The sequence below is a fragment of the Gigantopelta aegis genome, unplaced genomic scaffold, assembly GCF_016097555.1.
Source record: "Gigantopelta aegis isolate Gae_Host unplaced genomic scaffold, Gae_host_genome ctg2132_pilon_pilon, whole genome shotgun sequence".
In the NCBI taxonomy this organism is placed as follows: Eukaryota; Metazoa; Mollusca; class Gastropoda; order Neomphalida; family Peltospiridae; genus Gigantopelta; species Gigantopelta aegis.
The window spans coordinates 68,231-82,957 of NW_024532853.1; the positions used below are offsets into that span (position 1 = coordinate 68,231).

General features: G+C 33.1%; 1 pseudogene; it reads right to left on the bottom strand.

Moving 5' to 3' along the window:
• Positions 1–308: 308 nt before the first annotated feature.
• Positions 309–11,872, bottom strand: LOC121391339 (annotated as a pseudogene).
• Between the last annotated feature and the right edge of the window lie 2,855 nt (positions 11,873–14,727).

Consider the following 14,727-nt stretch of genomic DNA (forward strand, 5'->3'; position numbering starts at 1 on the left):
ACAAATATCCATGTCTGTCAAATGTTAGTCTTTATCAAGAATTAAACTGATTTACAAAAAGAACATTCATCTTTCCATCAATGACAGGATGTATGTAGTTGGTTATTACACTTCTTCATTGATAATATGCATAACTTTGACATTGAGTGTCTTACAATCACTGTTTTTGCTAAATATAACAATGATTTACAAAATAACAAAAATTATAATGAAAACCAATATTAATATACTTTAATTATTAATTATTCTAAATAATATAAGAAAGTCATACCAATGATAATTATAAGATCAGTTTAAATTACTTGTACTTAGAGACCACCTCTCAGACGTAACACTAGATGGAGGGTGGATTCTTTCTGGATGTTGTAATCAGAAAGGGTTCGTCCATCTTCCAATTGTTTGCCAGCAAAAATGAGACGTTGTTGATCAGGTGGAATGCCTTCTTTGTCCTGGATTTTAGCTTTGACATTCTCGATAGTATCAGAGGGCTCGACCTCAAGAGTGATTGTCTTCCAGTGAGGGTCTTGACAAAGATCTGCATACCACCTCTCAGACGTAACACAAGATGGAGGGTGGATTCTTTCTGGATGTTGTAATCTGAGAGGGTTCGTCCATCTTCCAATTGTTTGCCAGCAAAAATGAGACGTTGTTGATCAGGTGGAATGCCTTCTTTGTCCTGGATTTTAGCTTTGACATTCTCGATAGTATCAGAGGGCTCGACCTCAAGAGTGATTGTCTTTCCAGTGAGGGTCTTGACAAAGATCTGCATACCACCTCTCAGACGTAACACTAGATGGAGGGTGGATTCTTTCTGGATGTTGTAATCATAAAGGGTTCGTCCATCTTCCAATTGTTTTGCCAGCAAAAATGAGACGTTGTTGATCAGGTGGAATGCCTTCTTTGTCCTGGATTTTAGCTTTGACATTCTCGATAGTATCAGAGGGCTCGACTCAAGAGTGATTGTCTTCCCAGTGAGGGTCTTGACAAAGATCTGCATACCACCTCTCAGACGTAACACAAGATGGAGGGTGGATTCTTTCTGGATGTTGTAATCTGAGAGGGTTCGTCCATCTTCCAATTGTTTGCCAGCAAAAATGAGACGTTGTTGATCAGGTGGAATGCCTTCTTTGTCCTGGATTTTAGCTTTGACATTCTCGATAGTATCAGAGGGCTCGACCTCAAGAGTGATTGTCTTCCCAGTGAGGGTCTTGACAAAGATCTGCATACCACCTCTCAGACGTAACACTAGATGGAGGGTGGATTCTTTCTGGATGTTGTAATCTGAGAGGGTTCGTCATCTCTTCCAATTGTTTGCCAGCAAATATAAGACGTTGTTGATCAGGTGGAATGCCTTCTTTGTCCTGGATTTTAGCTTTGACATTCTCAATAGTATCAGAGGGCTCGACCTCAAGAGTAATTGTCTTCCCAGTGAGGGTCTTGACAAAGATCTGCATACCACCTCTTAGACGTAACACTAGATGGAGGGTGGATTCTTTCTGGATGTTGTAATCTGAGAGGGTTCGTCCATCTTCTAATTGTTTGCCAGCAAATATAAGACGTTGTTGATCAGGTGGAATGCCTTCTTTGTCTGGATTTTAGCTTTGACATTCTCAATAGTATCAGAGGGCTCGACCTCAAGAGTAATTGTCTTCCCAGTGAGGGTCTTGACAAAGATCTGCATACCACCTCTTAGACGTAACACTAGATGGAGAGGTTGATTCTTTCGGATGTTGTAATCTGAGAGGGTTTCGTCCATCTTCTAATTGTTTTGCCAGCAAAAATGAGACGTTGTTAAATCAGGTGTAACCCCCTAAACCCCCCCTTCTTTGTCCTGAAAAACAATAGTTATCTTATATTTTAGCTTTGACACTTTCTCAATAGTATCAGAGGGCTCGACCTCAAGAGTGATTAAAGTCTTTCCAGTGAGGGTCCTGACAAGATTTGCATCTTTAGAACAAGTTTATATGAATAATTTTAAAGACTAATTGCTAGAGCTTACGATTCTTAGTTATCGCAGATGAGATCGGCATTGGAAGCAAGGTCGCTTCTCTTTATACTGTCCTATGACGTAATGTCTAAATATAGTAAGTCTAGTTCTAAATTTAGTAAGGTGACAACGCACATGATTTCCTCGTATTAAAATAACCACCTAATTAGGATATATCGTTATGTAGCACATTTCGTATATGTTTTAAATACAACTGTTAAATAGTTGTTTCTTAGCACTTCCTTTTAGTGTTGCTTAATTTCAGAAACACTCCATCTCTTGATTATAAGTGATATCGGCCTGATCTAGTCTTCAGAGGAACCTGAGATTAACATCAATATACATTGTATGCATTACATCATCAATTTTATTACATAGTATCAAAAGCTCTCTCAAACTTGCATTTCTTTAATATTGACCAGCCCTGTCTGAGTCTCAAACAAACCTCAAATACCATGATAGTTCAAACATGCATGTCTGAACCATATGATTAATAATTTTTTTCCTTTGGTATTAGACAAGTCAGGTGTGCCCTGACTCTTGCAAAATGAAGGATCATGATCACTACATATACAAAATTTGTGACACACTTATATGGGCTGTCCACGGTCCTATATAGGACTGCCATGCTGTCAAATAATGTCAATGTCACGAAAAATTTCGTCCTGGTGCAAAAATTTGGACTTAGATCCAAATTTTGTAACGAAAAGGCTACAAAATTAATTCCATCTTGCAATACTTGGATCCAAGGGTGTCAGACGTAATAATTTGGTGAAGAGAAATGGAACTTGATACATACAAATCATTTTATCACTTTTTAGGCTATGGTCTACTTAAATGGAGAGCTTTATCCACCTGGGGAACTTTTCAAGTGTCAAAAAGGTAATGTCACAGCAGAGAGAAGATGGGAACCTGACTAATGAAGCAATAAACTAAATATAAAATTGGACTTATGCTTCAGATTGTCCTTGCTAACAGGAAGAGAAGCATTGGGAAAAAGGCTGGCAAACTAGCATTGAGAGAAGGAGAAATGTGCTATGAGAAGAAGTCGAGACAAGTTAGTTAGTATTTTTTTCAATTTCTGTGACAATTTGGCGGGAAATTAATTTCTAGCACACTATTGGCTCGTCAGGCGTGGATGATATTTCCCGCCATAATAATGGTGGTCATGCGTTTCCTTGCTTGTTGTGTACACATGCTCTTGATATATTTGGTTTAATAATTAATCAAGTTGTATTTCCTTTAGGTATTAAAATTAATATTTAATTTGCTGTTTGTTACAAATTTAATTTTAGGGTTCAGTGTCTATCAATACACACAAATTTTATTTTAATTACACACATATGATAAAATTGTATTGAAACCCTTCAATTTCAATTTACTATTGCTGAATGAAAAACATAGATGTGTGCTAACTGTGCTTTTATTATGGACTCTCCTTGACTAGACTAGAGACCCTTTCAATTTTCCTGACCAGATCAACTCTGAAGCAAGAGCACCACTATAGATACATAAATACTTACCATTAGTATCAACAAACTGACAATTAATTTTATGTTTTGTAAAAATAATATTAAATATTCAGGATAAATTTGCAAAATCAAATTATTTTTCATATGTTGAGTAGACTGTTACTCTTGCTAATCAAACCAGAGACAAACAGACCATTATAAGCATCTAGATCGAGTCCAAAAGAGAACTCTTCTGGACTGATACCCATTCAATGTGACATTAACAATGTCAAGAAAGTAAGTAATCTAAAATTGAAGTGTACTTGGTCACTGATATAAATATTGAACCACAGTTTGCTACTGTTTATTAATAGCAGAAGCATTGCAATGAAATCATTAACAGTAGCAAACTGTGGTTCAATATTTATACTACTTAGCTCTTTTCCAATAGAGTGTTTGGACTAGCAAACAAGAAAGACATCCCAACCATATATTGGATACAAGAATTAACCTTGTTTCTGTCAGACAGAAAATCATTGATCAATGATAGGTTGCTGAGTAACGTAGTCATTAATTACTGCTACACAGAAAGATGCCTATCCAAACATTGGTGGACATTTGCAAATGTTTGTGGGGTTTTTCATTAGCTTTTGCCACATCTCTTTGTGGCAGGCAAACCCCAACACAAAACCTATATTCAACATCAATTAAGGGACCACTGTCTTGAAATAAGACAATTAAACCCATTGCCCCTGCCAGTGGTGAAAAAAGAAAGCAAAACAATGTGTTGCTGATATTAGTATACTACAAATGTTCATCGAACAGAAGGGGGTAGAATGATTAAGTGCAAAGGCTGTAAAGACTGATATTATGAAGATAGTGTTGAAGTCTCAAGAGACATTGGCAGATCAAGAGGCACATATCATGGATATGTGGCACTTGTGTAAAAACTCTTAATTAATTGTAGCATTACCTATATAATATAACCTATAATTGTATAACATATGCTTGTCTTTATTTAGATTAATATATGCTGCCAAAAAGGACCATATTTTGCTGCCAAAAAGGACCATATTTTGCTGCCAAAAGTGGGACCTATCTCTGGGAACAAATTTTGCAGTATAGGTCCAAATTAGGTAGCAAAATTTGGTCCTAGATCCAAATTTACCTTGCATAAATTGGACCTAGGTCCAATCTTAACTAGGAACAAGTTTGCCATGACAGTCCTTTTTTAACAAAAGTATTATTTAGGAGGAGGTGTGGCCTTATTGTTCCGACTTATGCAGTATACAATGATGAATGTTTCATGAAGAAAGTGAGGCAAGTTGTTGGCAGGCGGGGGAGACATCGTAAAGTCATCTGGAGAAAAGTACCATTAGGAGCATGGCTACTGAGCTATCTAGGTGTCTTCAATTGTTTCTCAAGCAAAAGGTACAAATATTATAAAACAATGCCTTTTGGTGAAAACTTTTTTTTCACATATTATCACGGTCTACTTGAGTTAAAAAGACTGTGATAGAGATGAAGTCTTGCATTACAAAAACAGAAAGTGGCGAGAATCCATGTAGAAAAAGAAACAATATTTTAATCTGGTCTTACTGTATTTATATGCAATCCAAGTTTTTGGGGTTTATGGTTTTTATTGCTTAGAGTAAGTTTATATTAAGGTGGGGACATTATCTTCTTTTTCAAACTCATTAAAGTAATCTATATCTTAAAAACAGTTTACATTAAACAGGAAGTAGACAGCTGCTAATTGTGATGGATTGTATATATGGATAATTTTCTACATAATTCCTTGTTGTCTATTTATAGCTATCGGCTGTATATACTGGTTCTGACATTTATATGTTATGCTGCCTATCACATGTCGCGTAAACCATTCAGTGTTGTTGCTGTAAGTTCATTTGAAACAACGATCTATTGATCTATTCATTGTAACAGAGTTACATGAATACAATCTATTCATGTAACAGAGCTGTAATAGAACAGCAGCTGACATATAAGACAATGTGAAAACACAATAACTGCTTCATATATACCATACAGTTAATATTATATATAGTTATGTTTGATAACGTTATTAATATTTACTGATGTTACTTCATTAAGCACTAAACTATGTTGGCTAATACAATGAATATTAAGTATTAATAGAACATATTTATAAACAGCTAAAGGGAATATAACAAATTCTTTTATAACAACCAAATAACAATTAGAAATTAAATTTTGTGTGTGTATATATTGCTTACAGAATGTTCTAGCTCCCAATTGTAATCTATTAGAAGGCAACAACAATGATAATAGCAGTAAAAATGATCAATACTTACATCCAGTAGATCAGGTGACTACGAACTAGGCTTGCCACCATTCGTAAGTACATATACATGTACACTTATTACTGATATGATTGTTTCACTTCACTTATAGATGGTACATATTGTAAGACTGTCATTGGTGCTGTTGACTATGCCTGGCTCTTTACATATGCTGTGTTTATGGTTGGGAGGTAAGAGAAGATAGGGAGTGAGGAAGGATTTGGTTATTTTTCTACTAGTCCATAGTCACTGTACATTTGTCCTTCTTTTCTCTATAGTGGATTAATAGCTGATCGTGTCAATTTGGAGATACTTTCTACTGTTGGAATGATAGGTATTGGTATTAGTCAATGTATGTATGTATCATGTGATACGTGGGTTGTACCTCTATAGGTAGTGGAGTATTTGTTGGACTACTGGGTGTGGCTTATTATGCCCGAAATACATCACTGGCTTATTTCATTATTATTCAAATTTTGTGGGCATATTTGAGGTACGTCCTTATTTGGTCATTTTGTCATAACAATCTGATCCTCCTTTAGTCCACAGGCTGGCCAGCAATAGTAGCCATTATGGGTAATTGGTTTGGTAACAACATCGTGGTCTTCTTTTAGGTATCTGGAACTCACATACTTCAGTTGGTAATATATTAGGAACAGCTGTACCATCAATATGGGCTAAAAAAGGAAAACCCTGGTACATTGCTTAGATAACGACGGTATTAGTACAAACTGTCCTGTATATTATCGTGCATATTAGATTAATTTTACAATCACATATAGGATAAGGGAATTTGGCGGCAAATATATATTACTATTTAATTCAGTTTTATTGTATTACTATTCACAGGGCATGGTCCTTTTTAGTACCAGGATTTTGTCATGGTTGGTGTAGGCTTGATAATGTATTTCTTCTTAATACTTGGTTAGTATTTGTTAAGTCCATGTATCTATTAATATGTCTGTCTGTCCATTCTCTCTTACCCATTTGTCCATCCATTCCTCTATCTTATCCATTCATTTCTTCCACCCATTAGAGCCATCACATGTTGGTCTCCCACCTCCTGAGCATCATCTGGTAGGATATACTAACTAATAAACAGCAAATAGGACTATTATATAGGATCAAAATAGGGACAAACTTCTCAAATTTCTCATACGAGACATAGGAGTCAAAATGGAGATGATTCTAACTTATTGATAATGAGAGACAACAATACAGAGAATGAAAAAGTAAGTTGAGCATAGAGAATTGACCACAAATATAGTTGTAATTTAAATTAGGTCTGGGAGGAACAAAGTAAAGAAGAGAACAGAGTGGATGAATATACTAGTCTTAAAGAAAATAACAGATCTCATGAAAAAAATTATCGCAGCAGTACACTCGGCAATGATACAGCCGATATTCATGAGGAGAAGACCCCTGAAGTAAGTACATCATCTATACTTGTCTGTTTTTTGTCCCCTCCCCTCCCCCCCTCTCTCTCTCTAGACCAAAAATAAGGCCATTAGTTTATTAGGAGCACTTAAAGTACCTGTAAGTCTGAGAAGTTATGTGTCAACTGTTCATATTATTGTTCATTAAGGGAGTCATTGAGTTCTCATTTGCTCTTTTCTTTGCTAAACTGGTCGCCTATACCTTCTTGTTCTGGTTACCATATTATCTTAATGTCATAGTAAGTTAATGTAGATCACGCCCACATTATTATAAGCAACACTGTAGCTATTGGTGGTGTATTATATTGGTGAACAAAAAGCTGATCTGTTAGCTACTTATTATATGATGTTGGTGGTATTATTGGTGAGTTACTAATGAGTATGACATTACTATTTCATTATCTCTCTCCATCTTTCCTGTACATTTCATGTAGGTGGTATTTTTACTGGGTGGTCTATCTGATATTATCAATGCCAGAGCTATATCTTGTGTTATAATGATGTACTTAGCTGTTCCTACTGTGAGTGTTTGTGTGTGTGTGATGGAGTCTTAATGATCACAATTTTTTTAAATAGTTATTTATTTTTCGTTACATGGGACATGATGCAATTGGACTTACTAGCGTATGTCACTAGTAAAAATGATAAGTGTAAATTACTAGTTATTAAATATTAATTAATAATTATATTATAATTGTTCAGGTTACTACTCTCAAAAAAAAAAAAAATTTTTTTCTTAGTTCTTATCATATTAAGTGGTACTTTTATTAATGGACCATATGCTCTCATTACAACAGCTGTATCAAGTGATCTGTTAGTCTAATAAATTATGAAGTATCTGTCAACAATCAAATTGTTAGTATATGTAGTATATGTACACAATATGATGAGGCAATCTGATTGGTCAAGTAGTATATTTTGATTACCAGGCTTTATGAGCTTTCTATTTACTTCCAATTGCATATGCTTTGCTTTAGAGTTTCTTGACCAATGAGCATTATACCAGCTTGAAACATAAAATCTTCCATTATGTGCTTAAACTTTATAGCAACAGCTGTTAGGGTTCTAAATTGTGTAGTTTCTTGGTTCTGATCCTTTTAATCTAGGTTAGGAGTCCATAGCTTTGTAATGAGTCTTGTGTACACAAAGTGTCACATGATTTCAGTTGTAATGTAGCCTGTGATTTTAGCTTTTTTACCTATATTAGGAAACTATAGTCTTATATTAAGTACAAATGTCATGTGATCTCAGTTGTAATGTAGGAGTTTTATATCTTTTAGGGAAAACACACAAGTCACTTAAAGACAATCAGAGAGCTAAGGCTACAGTGGGTGCTATTATCGATGGTATGGGATCTTAGGAGCAGCATTTGGTCCACTAGTAACAGGATGGGTCTTGATTTCTTTGTACGTTACTTAATACTGTGATCTAAATACAATGCTTTTTAGCAATTTATCAATGTAGGGATGGGACAATGCCTTTCAATGTCCTAATGGTGTCCTGTTTCCTGTCTTATTTGGTAAGTGTCATTAAGCACATTATGTAGGGGACCAACCCAGAAAGATTGACCGACATATTCAATCAGTTATACTATGAAGTTTGTCTTGTGTCATCAGACATGTGTAATATGTATTTTCAGTATTTCTGGCCACACAAGACTGCCTTCAATAACTAGCATCTATTTGCCATTTATGACAGCTAGCTATGAGACTTTTAATAGAATGTTGCTGAAAGAATAAACTTGTAAATAATTCCTTTTTTCATACAATATACATTATTGTATGATATACTATATTGTACTATATTGTACTATATTTGTACTATATTGTGCTATATTGTACTATATTGTACTATATTGTACATATTGTACTATATTATTCTCTATTGTACTATATTGTACTATATTGTACTATATTGTAGTATATTGTGCTATATGTATTATATTTGTACTATATTGTGCTATATTGTACTATATTGTACTATATTGTGCTATATTGTATGGGTTGATAAATGGATGGAAGATGGATAAATGAAATAGTAGGCTAGGAGTTTGTTTATGCGAGAAATGATTTGTAATTTATTAATTTATCAATAATTAACAAAGTAATAACTATTTGTATTAATAATTACATTTCTTTGTAGATGCCCTTAGTAGATTGGTTGTTCGCGAAGTTCGGAACTTTTTATAACATCATCAAAGTCTGGAGAGGAAAAACGAAAGGAAAGGTTAATAATACAATAACTAGGACTATTTATATTCATACCTGACAAAATTATTATGCTCCTTTTTAGGAAGGGCTACCAAGTTTTCACAAATACTAAAGATAAAATCTGTGACTCTATTATGTAGAACACACCTACTAACATATTAGTGTACAATATTTATATATATAATATATTATGTTATAGTAATTGTCATTGAAATTAATTTATGATTTATGAATAAGTGGCTAATCGCCTTTGTTAAAGGGGAGGGTACTCTCCTAAACCGGATCCAATTACCGGATGTATTTCCTGAGTTGAGTAAGCATACTAACTTTTTGCGTTTACTGTTCGAACAAGAAATGAAAACAGAACTTGCTGAAGAAAGTAAGACACATACAGGTGTTGGGAGGCAGGAAGACATCGTAAAGTCATCTGGAGAAAAGTACCATTAGGAGCATGGCTATTGAGCTATCTAGGTGTCTTCAATTGTATTCAAGTAAAAGGTACGAAGAGTAATAATAGTAAAACCATAGATAGTAGAGTACAAATGAAATGCATATTGTAGTGATAAATAATAATGTTATACTCTATACCCTAAATACTAAACATTACATCCTAACTGTATAATTTTGCATTGGAGTATACACTTCCTGCCATACAACTAGTCATTATGTAATAATAAAGAACTTTAATATGACCTTAAAACATTGTGCTACATACTGTACTCATTGTTTTCCTTATAGCTATCGACTATATATATTGTGCTGACATTTTTATGCTATACTATTATCATATGTCACGTAAACCATTCAGTGTAGTAGCTGTAAGTTACTTTATCATTGTGCTATCTATCCTTATTCATTTATACTTTGTTCATCTATCTATTGTCCATCCTCAAAATCTTACATTATCCTACCTATATTTCTACCTCTGTAGTATATTGTCTTAGTATGTTAAATATAGTTTAGATTTAGTTTTATTTATTTAAAAAAACAAATTGTTTAGTTAAATATTAAATTTTTAAATTTATTTTCTCGATTATCATTTCATGAGTGTGAATTGTATAAAGGAGTTAGTTAAAAACTTTCAAACTAGACCTCAAATCTTTGACCACTAATAAAGTTACATGATGTGATATCAACATTATTATTACTATAATAATTATATAGTGTCCCTTTTAGTTAATATACATATTACTATAAAAACTAATCTGTTATTTTATTAACTAATTCTAAGAGTCGACTATTATGGAATTTACAAATTAATCACTTCATAATTTATTAATATGTTGGCTTAGACAGAGAGGTAATAGGTATGATAGGATATTTTAGACTTTATGTTTGTCTGGACAATCAATACTAAAAATAAAATAAATAAAACCAAGCTCATATACAATACAACAACCAATCAAAATACATCTAATGAGTCCATAGCAACAGCATACAATTTTATATTTAATCAACATATTACAAACAATGTACATGTTATAGGATTATATGTAATATATATATTACATATAAATCTACATGTTAAAAAAGGCTTAGGCAGAGAGATAATAGCTATGATAGGACTTTATGTTTGTCTGGACAAACGATACTAAAAATCAATAAACAAAACCAACAACCAATCAAAATACATCTAATGAATCCATAGCAACAGCCAATAATAGCTGGAATAGATCCATAGCAAAGCCAATGAAATAACTGGAATAGAGTCCATAGCAACAGACCTATGAAATAGCTGGAATAGAGTCCATAGCAACAGCCAATGAAATAGCTGGGAATAGAGTCCTCAACAAATTGATGTGTTCTATTACAAGCAGCAGCAGTAGTTACACAATTAATTAATTAATTAATTAGTTACACAGTGACTAATTCATATGAATATTAGATCTCTAATAATCCCTAATGTAAGTTATAATTATTAGTAACATATAATTAATTTTGTAATTTAAACTCCAGAATGATTTTTGTTTTTGTTTTGATTTAGTTCATATTTTTTTCAGTTCTAGTTTTTAGTTTTAGTGATAAAATTTAAGATAACATACTAAAAAACTAATTTCAGTTTTAATTGACTAAAAGAACAATAGTTTTTAAGGAAGGGAAATGTCTGGAAATTCAGTTAATAAAAAATGTAAGTTATTAAAAAAATGAACCAGACAGATTGTAAAAATAATAAAAATATAATTTTTTATTTGTAACTAATATCAACATAGGATGACAGGTATATTTGATTGTCTGAAGTCCTTTTTTGTCTTTAAAGTTTAGATTATAGTATTATAGTATTATAGTATTATACTGATGCAAAATGTTATAAAAAGCATTGATTGTCCCTACCAGTCTATGGGCAAATTTTCATGACAGAGTCTTTGATGTTTCCTATTCCAAAAACATTAAAGAATTCCTTTATAAAGAGACATCAGTTGTCAATAATGATTGTCATATTGACTGTCTACTTTATAAACACTGTTAGTTGAAATCCCACCTTTAAAAAGTTTGACGATATATTTTTAGTGTCATCAAATTTTGCTTAACAAAATCTTTTGTCTGTTTCTTTTTTGGCTCCGCCCACATTCATGTTATAATTTCAACCCAATAGAATGTTCTGGGCTCCAAATTGTACATTAACATAATCAACTAATACATAACAATATCAGGATGATGAGCTAATGGAACGATCCCTTGATGTTCGTGATGTAGATCCTGATAATTACATTGATGGATGGCTCCTTTAGTAAGTGACTGGGTGACTGTATTAGAAGAATTGTATTGTTTCTTTTCAAAAGATAGCTCTCATTGTAAGGCATTATTGGAGCAGTGGGATATTCCTGGCTTTTTACATATGCTATATTCATGGTTGGTAGGTAAGGGAAAGAGAGGAGGAGAGAGAGAGAGAGAGAGAGAGAGAGAGAGAGGGAGAGAGAGAGAGTTTGATACCTAACCTGCCATCATAAATAATTTTTAATGTCTTTTCTTTATAGTGGATTAATTGCTGAGTGTCAATTTGAGGTATTTTCTAACTATTGGAATGATAGGTATTGAATCAATATGTGTCATGTGATACGTAGGTTGTACCTCTATAGGTAGTGGAATATTTGTTTCTCTACCTGGGCGTGGCTTATTATGCTGAAATCCATCATCTTGCTTATTTTCATAGTTATACAATTCTTTGTGGGGATGATTTGAGGTACTTTAGATATTTCTTTTTGTCATAATGAGTTCCTTTTTAGTCCACAGGCTGGCCAGGAGTAGTAGCTGTTATGGGTAACTGGTTTGGTAAAAGACATCGTGGGTTTATTTTTAGGATTTGGAACTCACATACTTCAGTTGGTAATATACTGGGAACAGCTGTACCATCAATATGGGCTCAAAAAGGGAAAACCTTGGTAAAATTCTTTACTAATTTATATGACATGGTATATGCTTTGTATTTTACAGGGCGTGGTCGTTTTTCGTGCCTGGATTTATAATAATAACTAATGGGTATTAAGATTTCTTCTTTTTAGTAACAGGTATATTCGTAATCTATCAAACTAGACCTCTCTTTGTTGATAAGTGAGAAAGGCCTAGGAAAGCAAATGAAAAATGAGGATGCCATATATAAAGGCTACAAATATGTAGACCACTGCTTTTTCATCTACCAAGTTATAAAGTCAAAAAACAATTTTATTCTTGCTATTAATAATTCAAGCAGTTTTTTAGTTATTAAGCAAAATATTTCTAAGTTAGCTAGTATTGTTGACTTTGTTTTTTTTTTTGTGGTCAATTTAAATTCAATTGTTTGTGACTTTTTTCCTGCACACCAACAAAGAGATTATTATTTGAGTAATCATGGTGTGTCTTCCATCAATTCATTCATTGTTATTCATCTATTCACTAGATCCAGTTCATGTTGGATTGCCTCCTTCAAAAACAACACCTGGTGAGTCCCTCAAATAACACAACTAAATATTCGAATAAAACCCTTAAGGAATCTGAAGATCTATGTCATCTCAAACTGAACAAAATGGTAACATGAACACAGACGCTTGCCCAGTCCAAGAAGATGAGAGACAATCTTTTTCTCTAACAGAGAGACAAGTAAGAGAAAATAAAGTCAATATAATAATAATGTGATATGATTAACCTGTTTAGTATCAAAGCGACACTGAGGATGAAGAGACCGACTTATCGAGACAGATATCAAAGGATTATAAAACACTAACACTGAAACTGAGTGAACCACCTGAGTATAAGTGAACGTTTTTTATATGATTTCTAGTCTCACATTCTTTCCATTTAGCCAAAGAAAGGGAAAGCCATTACTTTGTTAGGAGCTCTGGAAAATACCAGTGAGTTAATAATAGCATATTAATTTAATTGATTATCAATTTTTAAGGGTGTGATTGAGTTTGCACTGTCATTATTTTTTGCTAAACTGGTTGCATATACCTTTTTATTTTGGTTACCATACTATGTGGCATATCATCGTAAGTGGAGACAAGTGTATTTATAATGTTATATACTATAATAATAATACTATAGGTATTGGGGGTCGTTATATTGGAGAACAAAAAGCTGATCTGTTAGCTACATTTATATGATGTTGGAGGTATTATTGGTAAGTTACTAATGATTTTAAAGTTACTCTCTCTCTCTCTCTCTCTCTCTCTATCTCTCTATCTATCTCTCTCTCTCTCTCCCTTTCCCGGTACTACCTTGTTTTTTGAAATTTAAAGGTAGTATTTTTTACTGGCGGTCTATCTGATATTATCAATGCCAGAGCTATATCTTGTGTTATAATGATGTACTTTAGCTGTTCCTACTGTAAGTGTGTGTGTGTGAGCGTGTGTACCATTCCCTAGCACATAAAAATTTATTATTATAGACATTTTTGGAGGGAAAGTTTCACTTAAAAATACCCTACTAAAGTACTAAATGTTGTTACCAAAATAAATATCTTAAATTATTAAGGGTTACTTTTAAATTAACAGACTATACAGATTGTTATTATATAATATTTTATATCATCAATTTCTTCCCTTTGTATTTTTAGTTATTTTTATATCGTTACTGGGACACACATCATTAGCAACTTCCATAGGTAGTAGTACATATATACGTTATATAATATTGTATTGTTAACACTCTTTATTATATAAAGTTCTTATAATATAAGTGGTACTTTTATTAATGGACCATATGCTTTAATCACCACAGCTGTATCAAAGATCTGGTAGTAATTGAGTTATTAATAGTTATTAATGGTTAACAATAGTTATAAGTAGTTGCTTATGTAAATTAATCTTTTCTATAGGAAACACACAAGTCACTTAAAGACAACCAGAA